Source organism: Ictalurus furcatus, chromosome 27 (assembly GCF_023375685.1).
Source record: "Ictalurus furcatus strain D&B chromosome 27, Billie_1.0, whole genome shotgun sequence".
NCBI classification, from domain to species: domain Eukaryota; kingdom Metazoa; phylum Chordata; class Actinopteri; order Siluriformes; family Ictaluridae; genus Ictalurus; species Ictalurus furcatus.
In genome coordinates, this window is record NC_071281.1 from 9,064,573 (window position 1) to 9,079,077 (window position 14,505).

General features: G+C 38.7%; 1 long non-coding RNA gene across 1 annotated transcript; it reads left to right on the forward strand.

Annotated features, from left to right (window-relative positions):
- The first annotated feature begins 9,133 nt into the window (after positions 1-9,133).
- On the forward strand, positions 9,134-12,499 carry LOC128602960 (uncharacterized). The gene is made up of 2 exons (XR_008384920.1): positions 9,134-9,535; positions 12,225-12,499. It is a non-coding gene; the product is annotated as an uncharacterized LOC128602960 (long non-coding RNA).
- Positions 12,500-14,505: the final 2,006 nt, after the last annotated feature.

Here is a 14,505-nt window from a genome sequence, read left to right on the forward strand (position 1 = left end):
TAAAACTGAATGACAGTGTACCCAAGAGAATTTTTGAACTTTTAAATGCAAAGACAAATTATGATGTGTATAATGAGTATGATGTGGCAACTTTTTTTTTTTTTTTAATTGTTTTAAACTTAAGACCACTGAACAATACTATACTATACTCTCTCTCTCTCTCTCTCTCTCTCTCTCTCTCTCTCTCTATATATATATATATATATATATATAATATATATATAATATATATACATCTGCAGTCCTCATGCCTCCCTGCAGCAGGCCTATGGCATGATCATGCAGGTGAGCAGGAACCCTAGACATCTTTCTTCTGGTGTTTTTCAGAGTCAGTAGAAAGGTCTCTTTAGTGTCCTAAGTTATTGTAACTGTGACCTTAATTGCCTATCGCCTGTAAACTGTTTGTGTCTTAAGGACTGTTCCACAGGGGCATGTGCAATAATTGTTTATGGTTCATTGAACACACATAAAAAAACATTGTTTTTCGATGGGGGTTCGATTCTTGCCACTGCCCTGTGTGTGCAGAGTTTGCGTGTTCTCCCCGTGCTGTGGGGGTTTCCTCCGGGTACTCCGGTTTCCTCCCCCAGTCCAAAGACATGCATGGTAGGCTGATTGGCATGTCTAAAGTGTGCGTAATGTATGATTGAGTGTGTGAATGTGTATGTGAGTGTGCCCTGCGATGGATTAGCACCCTGTCCAGGGTGTACCCTGCCTTGTGCCCCATGCTCTCTGGGATAGGCTCCAGGTTCTGCACGACCCTGTAGGATAAGCAGTATAGAAATTGAATGTATGGATATATATATATATATATATATATATATATATATATATATATATATATATATATATATATATATATATATAGTGTGTGTACAATATAAGCATTATAAACCACAATATTAGTGTAATATATTTTACACATTTTTATGCCTCCTACGTGTCTAAAATTTCTTTTTTTTTAAGCTCTTGTTTTTGTCTTGTAAAGTAACACTACCAGCCACTAGAGGGCTACGTGCTTAACTGAACCAAACCCTGACTAGGTGTTTCCCCAAACCAGCCATCCATGGAAACACACACACACACACACACACACACAGGAATACAGCTAGAGATACAGGGTGATGCGAGGTAACATGGAGTCCCTCACACTGCTTAACCATCAGCGATTGCTTTAGTATGAAATACTGTATGCAATATGCAGTATCTTACAACAAATCTGAGAGAGCATAACTGCTGTTTCAGTGATGTATTTTGCACTTAATGTTATTGTTTTCCTTGTTGAAATCTGGATCCAGTGTGGATTCCAAAATGCTCTCCATCTCTGACATCCTTCTGCATTCTTGCACGAAGCTCTGCAAGGACTGTAGGTACAAAAGGAGCACTACTGTTATGCAGTCTGGATCCTGGGAAGTGGTTACAATCTGCTGATGGGAATAAGACAAAAAAAAAAAAAGAAAGAAAGAAAATTGGTAAAGATGCGTATAAAATAATGTTCCTAGGAAAGTTTGCTTAGTGCTGTAGATAATGTCTCAGCCATTAACCTACCTTTAGCTGAAATGCACGACATGATTGTTTGTGTATAATTATAGGCTATGTAAATATAAATTGTGATATTTCTTATATGCATTTCTCTCCTACCCATTGAAAATCCACCCCTTCACCTTTTTCCCCCCACACCCCCCCCCTCCCCTCCACCCCAAGCTGAATTAATTTGATGCTATTTTTGAACGTCTGTGTTTCTAAGGGATACCTAATGACGCAGTGACGTCAATGCAGGCCAGCCGCCCGCCGATTGGCTAATGATTCCGATGAGGGCGGAGCCTAAAACTACACGGGAAGGCAACACTACTGAGGGTTTAAGACGGTATAAACACAAAAATGCAACAACTAGGCTACTAATAATAATAGTACTCAAATCAAATTTAAAAAAAATAATGTCGATCTAAAGCTAGTGCTCACTCATAAACTATATTACATCATTATAAGAAATAAGAAAGTCTAAACCCAGACAGCCTATAATATAATGCTATTCTATAATTAGAAATACTGTGCTCGTGTGTTATTATCAGTAGCTCCGATCATCACGAAGAGTTTTTCCGACGTTCAGAAATCACGTGGCACCCCTCCTTCACCTCTTTCTCTCTTTCTCTCTCTGCCTTCCTAAACACACACACACACACACACACACAGTGGGGATGTCGGGCTTCCCGTTCAAAGTGTGTTTGCCTCATTGAGAAAAGCGAGCAGAGCTCAGAGCTCATTCACGCAGTGTAAGCTCTGCAGTGGCTGAACTTCAGTCCAGTGTTTAGTCTAATAACTAAAACATGGACACACCGAGCGCGAGCCAGGCAACTCTCACCGTGAGAAAGGTGAGTGATGAGGATTTCCTTCAACACACACACACACACACGCGCGCGCGGCGCGCGCGCGCATATCTATGTTTCACCTAGAAATGTGGCTATAGTAGCCTATACCTGTAAAATTGATTTAAGGTACATAATTAGTGTTTATGGTAGAGCTTTATCCTCCATGCATCAAGATGTATCCTTAACGGTAACAGCAGTACCGAGCGAAGGTTCAGAGAGTTCAGAAAGTGCTTTCTGTGTTTCTGGTCTGGACTTGTGATCTGAGCAGGACGCAGAACAGAGGCAAAACAACCAAGCTGAACTGTTTTCTTTGCGTGCGATTTGTGTGATTTCAGCACACGTGCCTTTAAAACCAGGACATTTACACTGCAGACTTCTTGCAGACCTTTGTGTCAGCAGGACTAAATGTACAGTCTTGTTTTTAACTTGATCACGCAGTGGAAAGCTCTCCCGCCTGAAGAACACGCAGTTCCAGTCCAGTGTAGTTGCTTTAGTCACGACTCGGGCGGCTCGATCATGCTTCTGGGTCTTAATAGGAAACTTCACTTCACGTTGTAGGACAAAAATAAATAAATAAATAAATAAAGGACACCAAGTGTTTTTGTTTCAACATTCCTTCATCATCAGTAAGCTCTTTAAGATTTAAGGTGGATCCAGAGTCGGACACTGGGTGAGAGGAGGGATGGAACTCCAGTAGCTCCATCACAGGGCACAGTGCGCGCGCGCGCGTGCACACACACGCACACACACACACACACACACAGAGGGCAATTCAGCGTTACCAATCCATGTTTATTAGGGAGGAAAGAAGAAACCGAACATATTGCGCACTTTTCTTCTTCTTCTTCTTCTTCTTCTTCTTCTTCTTCTTCTTCTTCTTCTAAAAACTAGAAAAAGAGAAAGAATATAAGACTACATTGCTTAAACCAGAGCGTCTCAACATCAGATTTTAAATTTGTAGTTAAAATATAACCAGACAAATTGACGGGATTGAGGCGCACACTCTTAAAGTTACATTTACACAGCTGTGCTTTTGGGGAACCCTGAAAGTTTCTATGAAGAACCTATGAAGGGTTCTCCATCAGAGTTGCGAATAGAACTCAGTTAGGAATTCGAGAATTCTTAACTATCAAAAGGACCCGTAAAGAACCCATTTATAAGAGTATTAAACTGGATCTTGGCTTGTCGCTTGGGTGGTGCCTTTAAGAGTACTTCTTTTGTATTACATGGTAATGTGAACGTAGTGAGCCTTTCAATTTTTTTTAAAGACAGTTATACTTTAAGGATCAGTCTTAGCTTTAAGAATAATACTTTAAAGGTACTACAGGCACCTTTCGAGGGTAAAAGACTAAAGGTACAAAAGAGATACCCTTGAGAGGACCATCCCAATCACAAGGAAAAGTGCAGTTTAGTGCCTTTTTTTTGAGAGTGTACGTTTCTTAAGGAGTGAACGTTAGGAAGTAAATTCTGTTATTGTATTAAAACATTTTTAAGGTACTAATGACAAAATATCAGCAATTCTACATAACGTGCCATGAAAAGCTGATCTGATTTTAAAAGCGGCCCGGGTTCAGCACCGTGGACAGCTACCGTGTTTAAAACCCTGTCCACTAGCTTCACAGGCCAACATGCAAGCTATAAATCTGCTGCTACAGGCTTTAAAAATGACTAAATTATGACTAAGATGCCATTTTGATTCATGAAAGAGTCACGAATGCTGGGTTTCTGGTCCACACGCCAACTTACTATCACTTATACCAGCATAAACCAAAAACAAGCAGCTTTTCCCCTTCTTTTTTCCTTCAATATGTTATACATGTGTACCATAGTGCTCCTCTCTAAGCCCTAGCAAGCATTCAATTGCAAATGAAATGTACACATATACAACACATACTCTATGAATGTGCATTCATTTGACTGTGGTTGTAATAATAAATGGTGCAGATTTTTGTGTGTAGGCAGAGAATACCAGCTCATAGACTGGTCATTTGATGAAAAACATTTTTATTAAATGGTTGTCCTTCTGGGGGAAACTCTCAACAATTTTATGTAGGACCCTATGTGGTGAATGGTAAGAACTGTTAACGGTGAACTTTTCTCAAAAAGGTGTGTAGTCAAACTATTAAGGTTACAGATGGCATGCTAATCTAAGAAACAATAAATTAATTAGGGATTCTTTGTCCCTTCGCCAGAACCCTACAACAGAGGGTTTACCTATCAGAGAGAGAGAGCTTCCAAGTAGAACGTAAGCAAGCAACAACCCCTTAACTATCCAAAGAACCCATAAGAAACCATTGTGCTTAGTATTCCTCAGTGTTCCTCACAGCTTTCCACAAGTATGAGTTATATGTGATCTACGTGAACAAAAATAGAACAATACATTCACTGAGCCCTATTTAGAAACATGTCTGCAAGTTATTGGTCAAATATCAAAGAAGAATTAATGGCATCACTGATAGGCTAGATCTTTATTTAAAAAGGGGTCTCTTCCAGGGTTCTTTGTGTATTTAAGGGTTTCTAAATGAGCTCTATGTAGGGAAACTGCTGCAGAACCTTTAAGATATATAGATAGATATGTAAGGGAAGAAAGGACAAAGGGAACAAGGAAGGATAATGAATAAAGGGAAGAGAACAGTGGAGCTGAAAGAGAGAGCATTGATATTTAATGAAATCTAACACACGTGGCAAACCCCCCTCGTTGTTTTCAATTTATTACCAATGCATCATCTTGTTGCCACCAAACAGTTGATCATAGCATTAGCACTACAATAGCCACCGAAAGCAATGAAGAGTCTTTAAATCAGGGCAAGGGAGGAAGGGGAGGGGGAGGGGGGGGGTCTCATCTGAACTTGACGTCAATGCCTGGTAATGACGCACCCCTGTACAAAAAGAAGAAAAAAAATAAGGAGAAAAAAATTATTACTTTTGTCTATTTTAAAACACAACTGTATTACCTATCTAGATTGAATAGCTATATGGAGGGATAGGCACAAACAAGTGTGTGTAGGGTGCAGCAGTCAAACAAACCCTCGAATGTTTTGTGCTGGCAGAAGAGTAGAAACAAAGCAATGTTGATATTAAATTCAATATGATTTCAGAAAACCGGTGTGTGGTAAATGATGATTTACTGGCCACCTGGTCTTGAATTTCTAAATCTCTCCCTGTATTCACATAGCAGAGCGTCACGAATATTTAATGCACACAGCTTGTGGGGGAGCCACTTCCTTTTTCCTCTTCTCCTAGTGGGCTCTAAAACTGTAACAGAGTTTGATCGTGATCTAAAAATAGACTAGGATATCACCCTTAGAATGAAAAAAAGATAAAAGAGGAATAAAACACCTGAATTGTATTCACCTTCTGTTTAACAATGCTTTATAATCCGGTTTATAATGCTTTATAATAATTTAATCAGATGCATTTCAAATCATGTACTCTTGCGCTAATTACAATGTCCAACAGAATACTTAGGTGTCATAGACAGCAGATGTGCTCTGATTCACTAGTGTGTGCTTATCCAATCAGGACACGAGTGCTCAATATAGGACCATTAAATCTATACTATTGGATTGCGACTGTTCCGTCATTGCAATTCCTCATTTTTGTTCTCCGTGGGTCCTCAAGATATTTCATTGTCATATTTACCTGTATTTGGGCTCAAGGAGCTTTTTTCAACTTTTTTGTTGAATTTGTTGAGTTTTAATAATATACCTGGAATCAGAAACAGCAAAACTACACCCGATTATGTTACACAGTGCACTAATTTGGGATTTATACCATTTTTGTGTGCTTATGAAATCACTCAAGGGTTCTTCGCCTGGTTAACAGTTGTAGATTTACAGAGGGGTTCTACTTGGAACCTGTTCTAATAGGGAAACCTGTTAGAGGGACAAATCAATTAATCTTTTAGGGTGCTAGATAGAATCTTTTTTATAAAGTAAATAACACTCATAATGCACTTTTGTGTTTTGTATGGTATAGGTCATCATCATGAATGCAGCGCTTGTTTGCTTCTATTGAGTCTTTATTTAACCTAATTTAAAATCTATAGTATAGCTATAGTATGTGTTCAATAAATTTTGTATAGAAATTCTACAAATGCTTCAATGAACTGCCATCCCATCAAGGGTTCCTGCCTTGTGCCCTTTTGAGGTACGCTCTGGATCCACCATAACCCTGACCTAACATTGTCCAGGATAAAGGGGTTACTGAACATGCATGAATGAATGAATGAATGAATGAAAGAGTGAATGAATGAATGAATGGTAAAAAAAAAAAGGCAGGTAGATGCAGTTTTCAATACAGTCAGTCAGTAAGGGACAGGGAGACTGAGTAAAATTCAAAGACGTAATGTCACTTAACTTAGACCTATTAATGCAACACTATTACTTATAAAACTCATAATTAGACTTTAAAAACCACTGTTGTGCTTTTTAAGATATGTTTATGTTGTACTATAGATAACTGTTTCTGACATTGTAGATTCATTTAGTACTCTGGGTGTCCATTCATCATTTGGCTTATTGGTCTGTACTGTATATTTGCTCTATCTACACTGTGCCTTGTTGATTTACAGTAGTCCATTTAATTAAACTTTATTCTCATATACATCTTCCATTTTTTCATTTAGAAGATCTTTTTATTCAGAGAGACAAATTAGGCAGAATACCATCTAGTTAAGATGTAAGGGCACATCCTCAATGGCCCAACATTGGCTCCCCAGGCAGTACTCAAAAGCATAACTTCTGGGCTACCACCATAGCGTGAACTATAATTACATGGATTTTGCTTTTCTTAGATATGGACCAGCATTGATGCATTTCCACAATCAGAGCAGGGGGATGGAATTAAGTACACTAGACTTGACAATAAATACAAGACATGGTAGTAAAAACCTATGAATTCAGTGCAGGGGTGCCGTAATGGGGGAAACCCTGATGATTCATGGGACTCAGAATTGGAGCATGAGTCCTAGAACAAAAAATGTCAGAGATGGGTGGGCTGGGTGGCTTTTCCACTACGCTTTTCAAGCTTCTCTGTCCTCTGTTCTGGGCCAAAACAATCCTGATATAGTTGCAATGTTTTTCATGTGTCAAGCAATAGACCTTTATAGTGGAGTAAGGTGAATATATCCTTTATTGGCTTTATTTGCCGTGACTTGTGACAAGTCATGTTTAAATGATACTACACATGCTTTTTTTTAGCAGAATATTTTTGTGAGTATGGGACTTTTCAGACTGACACCAAAGTAGCCTGCCATATGCAACCACTAACCATCAGATCATCTGTGAACAGAGATGCTGATGAATTTACAAGAGTGAAGTAATCATATGTGCTTATGTGCTTTACAACCATGGCAAACTTTTCTCTACTCTATCAGCTCAAAGGTGACCAACAGCTTCCAAAGCCATGGAATTATCGGCTTGAAAAGGGTTCCCTTTACAGTTTGACCCTTTTAATTTGAGTAGTTTTAATCCACTGTTTGATTAATAGTGGCATTGCACAATAATCTTGACCAGTCCCACCAGGTATATGTGTTTACCAGCTGTTATTTGACTTGTCAGTTTGCCCACATCTGCCCAAAACCTTCTTCCTTCTGACTGAACAACTTCTGTGGTTTTCCCGCTTCTTCAAATGGTCTGAGTTTGGCAACCCAATTACTGTAAAAGCATGCGATTTCAGATGCAGCGTGACTCCTAAGGAGCATTAAGGTGTTTTCTAACCACACCTTAGTCAACGTGCCTATCATGTTAGTTTGATTTTTTTAGTGGATGGGGGAGTGATTCAGGACTGTTGACTTGGACTAATCATTGAGTGATATGCTCTTTGTGTTGAGAATGGGCTGCTTGCTGGAGTGTGTTTTATGAGCATTACTGACATCCACCTGCAGTAAACCAAGCACCTCATCTGTGTGCATCTGAACACTGACTACATGTAGGCTACTAAATGACATGCATTTAGTCCTCTACAAGTACATAATGAAGTATGGTTATATATATATTTATTTTTAGCCTGAAATGTGATATCCTACATTCCATATAATAATAAGAGGATTGCATCTGCTTTATGTGCAAAGCGCTCGGGCTCGCGCACAGCGCCGTGGGTAGATCAGCCATGCGTTTGGTCTGAGACACACACAAAAAGCTCCATATTTAACACGTAAAAGACCACATTTCCATATTTTTCGAGTGGATATGGTCATGCTGGTGCCATGTAATTCATTTTTGGCGTGTTGTTTGGTCGGAAGCGACGCGGCTTGGCGAGTCGTGACTGCGAAAGTGAGTAATGGAGCGCGCGTGAGGAGGGGCGCCGGAGACAGATGGAGGGAGATCGTGACTGACTGACTTTCACAAAAACACACACACACACACACACACACACACACACAAAAACCCCAAACGCACAGCGCGAGCGCTTTCTGCACAACCTGTGGAGATTAAGAGACGCTTTTCTCCTCCCTTTGCATCCGCTCGCGCTCCTGACCTTGGAATCCGGAGAGAGTTGAGAGAAGAAGGGGAGCAACAACAACCAAAAAAGCAAAGTGGAGTATTCGTATGGGCTTTGTGGAGAGGGAGAGAGGTGCCGGAGAGGACAGAGAGACAGGGAGAGTTTGTTATGTGTCTTTCGTGTGTATCCATGTGCGCGCGCGTCTGTGGGGGGTGGGCTTGCCTTGCTCGTGCTATATATATATATATATATATATATATATATATATATATATATATATATATATATATATATATATATATATATGATGTGTGTTTAGATGGGGGTGGGGTTGTCTAAATATAGCCAGTGTTTATAATTCATGAGACCTGGAACTACAGGGTTTTTTATTTGTGATCAGAGTAAGAGCAGAACAGATCGGAGGAGCTGCGATGATTTTGGATTTTGGTAAGTGTGTATTTTGGATCCTTTTGCGCGCTGTTGCATTATGTTGGGAGCTGTAGAGCCTATTTTATGCAGTTTTACAGGACTGTAACTACCCTACTAGTGTGCACGCTTAGGGTTACTACATCTTATTAATAACTAAGTGAAAAGCGTCTCAGTTTATGCGTCTTTGTTGTTGATTAGTAGACACATGATGGACGCATGATTAGGACACACCATCCCGGTTGATCTAGTGCACTTCTGAGGTTTTAGTTCTCGACAGAGACTATACATTAGGCTATGTAAGTATTTTGTCTCTCTCTTTTTTCTTTTTTTTCTTTCTTTCTTTTTTTTTTTTTTTCAAAAAGGGGGGTTCCTGTGTGCGAAGGACACCGATTGGCCGATGACGGTATTTTTTTCCCTCGGTTTTGCGCCAATCAGATCCTGCACTGCTCTCTTATTTACTGTGAAGTCCCCTCCTTGGACACATCCATCCATCCACCGAGTGACAGGAGCACATCAGCTTTTCTGTTCTTCATCCCCAGCAGGAGAACGCGTACAGTAGGATGAATGAGAATGATGCTGGACATGGTCACGCGTTGGGATGTTTTAGGGACGCACTGCTTTAAGACCGGCTGCTTTCCTGCAATTGCAGTTGTGCAGATTTGGACTTGGGGAGTCTGATGCACAAGGCGAGCTCGCGCTCAGCACGGATTGCCACTCACAGTTATGATCAAGAGCTGCATATATATATATATATATATATATATATATATATATATATATATATATATATATATATATATATATGCATTTTTCGCATACTGGACATGGACTATGTGATCATCAGTCCTTCACGAATCTTTTTGCGGTCTGGGCTTGCTGTTCATGACTATTCCTGGGAAGCCCTTACCCCAAAAAGCATTTGCGGAGGGCACGAGCGACGAGGAGGCTGTGGCTGTGTCTCATTCCCACTCTTATTTCACTACGTTTCTGATATCCACTTGGCGAGCCTTGATTCTTGCATCCTGCTGAAAACCTGAAACATCTGCTCCTGTCTTTTTTTCCCCTCCCTCTCACCCTTCACAACGGTGTATTTGGTGTGTCCAACCCCGCCTTTGAATGATGTAGCACGTGAAGTCTAATTGCAAATGTCAGAAGCGCGCGGATCTTTGTTCATTAGATGCTATCATTTCTGTGCTACACGTGGCATCGCGATGTAAGGGAATAAACACATGCACGAAAGGACAAACGCAATGCAAAAATAAACCGCAGCCTGATCGTGACACCTGGAGTTTTTTTTTTTTTCTTTTTCTTTTTTTTTTTTCACAGGTGCTGTTGCACACTGCTTACCTAGACTGAAACAAGCTACTCTGTTTTCTCCTGAATGTCTGCATATATCTCTATACAGTTGGACATTGAGTTAACACTTCACTTAGAATTTACCAGTGCTTGCCTACCACTGCACAGCTGTGTGTCCTGCTCAAACACACCCATTTGATCATCACAAAAGGCTTAATGAAGTGATTCATGTTGATTCAGGTGTGGCACAGTGGAGGACCAGGACTGGGAAACACTTACTTCACCAACTTGCTGTCATAAAAGACTCCTGATTTAGTTTACTCTCTTTACTTTTACTGTTTGTTACACATCTGAACTCTCGGCTCTTGTTGATTATCATTTTAGGATCTGTTTTGATCGGTTACTTCTTATATTGTATCATCATATACACTGAGTTGCAGTTTACGAGTTACATGATTACCTAATAATCTGGCAATTTAGTACATAAATATTTTGTGCATAACATATGTACATTGTATGTGTATATACACTGACCTGCCAGTTTATTAGGTACACCAATCAAGTGACAAATAAATTGATAACTTGTTGACGTCAGAGGTGTGTATGGCTTTGTATGTTCTTTTAGCATGTACATGCATTTCGTATGCTTGTGCTTGGTTGCGAAATTATTGTACACTCTGTTATATGCTCATTTAGTAAAATAAAGCAATTCTGATGTTTGTAAATGTATGTGTTTTTATAAATCTCCTCTTACTATGTAACTTTACAGCACTAAGAGGTACACTTTCACACAACTTTCAGCACTGGCTTGACCTTTTTCCCTCTTCCTCTTTTAATACAATATAAAGCATGTAGTTTGTATTTATACATGCCTTGTAGTTTCTAAAGCATTTATATTTTTAGCATGACAGTTGCCTGATTGCGTGCACACACACAGTTATAAAGTGATATGCTGATCACTGTAATATAATAACATAGTTTCACATCATTTTTGTACACAAATACACAAGTACAGTAATAGTTTAAAATTTAAGCACTGTAACATAGTGCACTGGATAAATCTTATGTCTTTGCACCTGCGTAATACTCTTTATAGGCTTTCTCCTCCACTATATGTATGCATCTCTTTAAGAGATACTTTAGCATTTGAACAGATTTTATTTCTTTATGTCCTCTGAGCGAACCACTCCACCCATTCTTACAGGCCTGATGGCTGAAGAATACAGAGGTTAGGTCATTCAACTACAAAATCAGCATATAAAGGATCATCTTTAGTTAATAAAACAAACAAAAAGCATATTTATATTCTGTAGATACCTCCAGCTTTACTTCTTATAAGAAACCAGAAATAAAAGCAATAGCATTTGGCCCAAATCGTGAGTCGTGAGTTTGTGTGTGTGTGTGTGTGTGTGTGTGTGTGTGTGCATGCATGTCTGTTTATGTCAAATTTCAATTATGCTCATTAGTAACACAGTATCATCTCCTAACTAAATGTTTCTTTTTTCCAAATATTTTCAAGATGGCACCGAAACAATAGGGCCTTGTGACATTTTAACATTTTAGCTCTGGCTAATGCATGCCCCTCTTCTAACCAAGCGGAATTGATGCATTGAGACAACAGATTTACCTCTTACAAAGTATATCTAAAGCAAAAACGAGTGGTAACCCTGCGTTTTGATTTGTGTGCAGGTTATTCCAGCCCTGTTGTCTGAGCTAGTGGCCGTGATGAGAGAGAGAGAGCTTGGAGAGATAGAGGGAGAGAGAGGGAGGGGAGCCTGAGCCAACAGACGACAGGAGTTCTCTCTTTTATACCACAAATATTAACATGAATGCTGAGTATATCTGTTCATGATTACATTTTTTTTCTTTTATTCATATCACGAGTCATATATCATCTCACATATGCTATACATACCCTTTACAGCATTGTATAGAATTTTTATTAGTTTATATATAGCCAATTCTTTTTTAATTTTCCTGTAACTCATTAAGGATTCACATTCAGTGTGAACTTTAGTTATTTATTATTGCTACATCCATGAAGGAGGTTTTTTTTTTAAGACACAACGAATGATGCCAGATTAAACAGTGAGCTCTGAGCCAGTACGTCTCTCGTGCATGTGTCGCTGAAACACTGAACGTTACCTGAACATATTCTGTATTTGATTCTGCATTTAATTTAATAACAGTTATGTTAAAACATTACATTATTCATGCATGAACGTGAAACATGTTCAAATTGCACTGCAGTAACAATTAACAATTCAATTCAGCTCACTTTACATGATAATTCAAAGGAGGATTCATATATATATATATATATATATATATATATATATATATATATATATATATATATATATATATATATACTGTGCATATATGTGAAATTTTCATTCAGTGTAAAAATATGTAACTGTTACTAGCACACCCTGATGAAAACATTAAAGATAATGAAAGAAACAAACGTACTTAATTTCACACTTTCTCTGTGCATCCTACTGTATTGTAGTTTTTATTTAAATACAGAACACTTTTAAATTTTGCTTTGATTAGATGCTCTGAGCGTGTGTATTCACCATATTACCAATCTTAGTGAGTGCAGTACGATTGAATCATTGTATTGTGTCAATGCCCCCGAGGTAGAAAAATAAAGGCTTATAAATGCAATTATATTCTCATTCTCATCAATTTTGTGACGTGGAATAAATGGAAATGCTCCTACAGAGAAACTGATTCACGGCAAGTTTTGAAAAACATTCCATGTGTCAGTTTGAGTCATGAGACAACTCACTGTTTCCGATCCTTGATCCAGCATTCACGCATACAGAATTCACATGAAACAGAACTCAGAGGAACATTATATATATCTATATCATTCAACATCAATTATTTCACTGTACACAGGGCTCAAGCACTGAAGTTTTGTTATTTTTATACAGGCTCACAGAAATGAGGCAGTTGAAGATTGGAAAAAGACTAGGTGAGCTTTTTACAAACTTTAACTGTCCAGTTTGGGTGAGTCTGTCTCCACGATAGCTTCAGATTCCAGTTCTTGTCTGACAGGAGTGGAACCCGATATGGTCTTCTGCTGTTGTAGCCCATCTACCTCAAGGTTTGACATTTTGTGCATTCTGTGATTCTTTTCTGCTCACAACATTTGTAAAGAGTGGTTATTTGAGTTAGCCACCCTGTCAGCTCAAACCAGTTCTGCCAACTCAAAACATTTCCGTCCACAGAAATGGCGCTCAATGGATTTGTTCTTTGCACCATTCTGTGTAAACTCTAGAGACTGTTATGTGTGAAAATCCAGGACGTTAGAGGTTTCTGAAATACTCAAACAAACAATCATGACACAGTCAAAGTCACTGAGATCACACTGTTCTTCTTCTGATGTCTGACGTGAACAGTAACTGAAGCTCTCTCTATATGAACCTCTAGCTATATGATTTCATGCATTGCGCTGCTGCCCATGCATTGCGCTGATTGGCTGATCGAGTAACCGCATGAATGAGCTGGTATCCGGGTGTTCCTGATAAAGTGTACAGCTGTTCCTAATAAAGTGGACAGTAAGTGTATACTTATTATATATTGAGTATATATAAAACACATGAACTCACGTAGTTGATTATTATAATACACCATCATTTATCTTTAACTTGCAATTTGCAGGTTTAATAAGGTGTCTGGAGATAATTGAGAATGTACAAAAGTAATTATTAAATGCAGAACTAGTGGCCCTCATCGTTAGGTTTCATGTCTAAAAGAGAATTAGTGTGTCCATTTTAAATTACATTTTTTTTACATTTCTTTTTATTTCCTCTACATAAAATGGATATAAGTGATACCACATATTTATACATTGGAGATCATGCGTACAACCTAATCAACAATCAACAGTGTGATACAGTAGGGTGAAATAAGGCCACACACGCATTACAGCTGAAATCTGATAACACAAAAACAAATT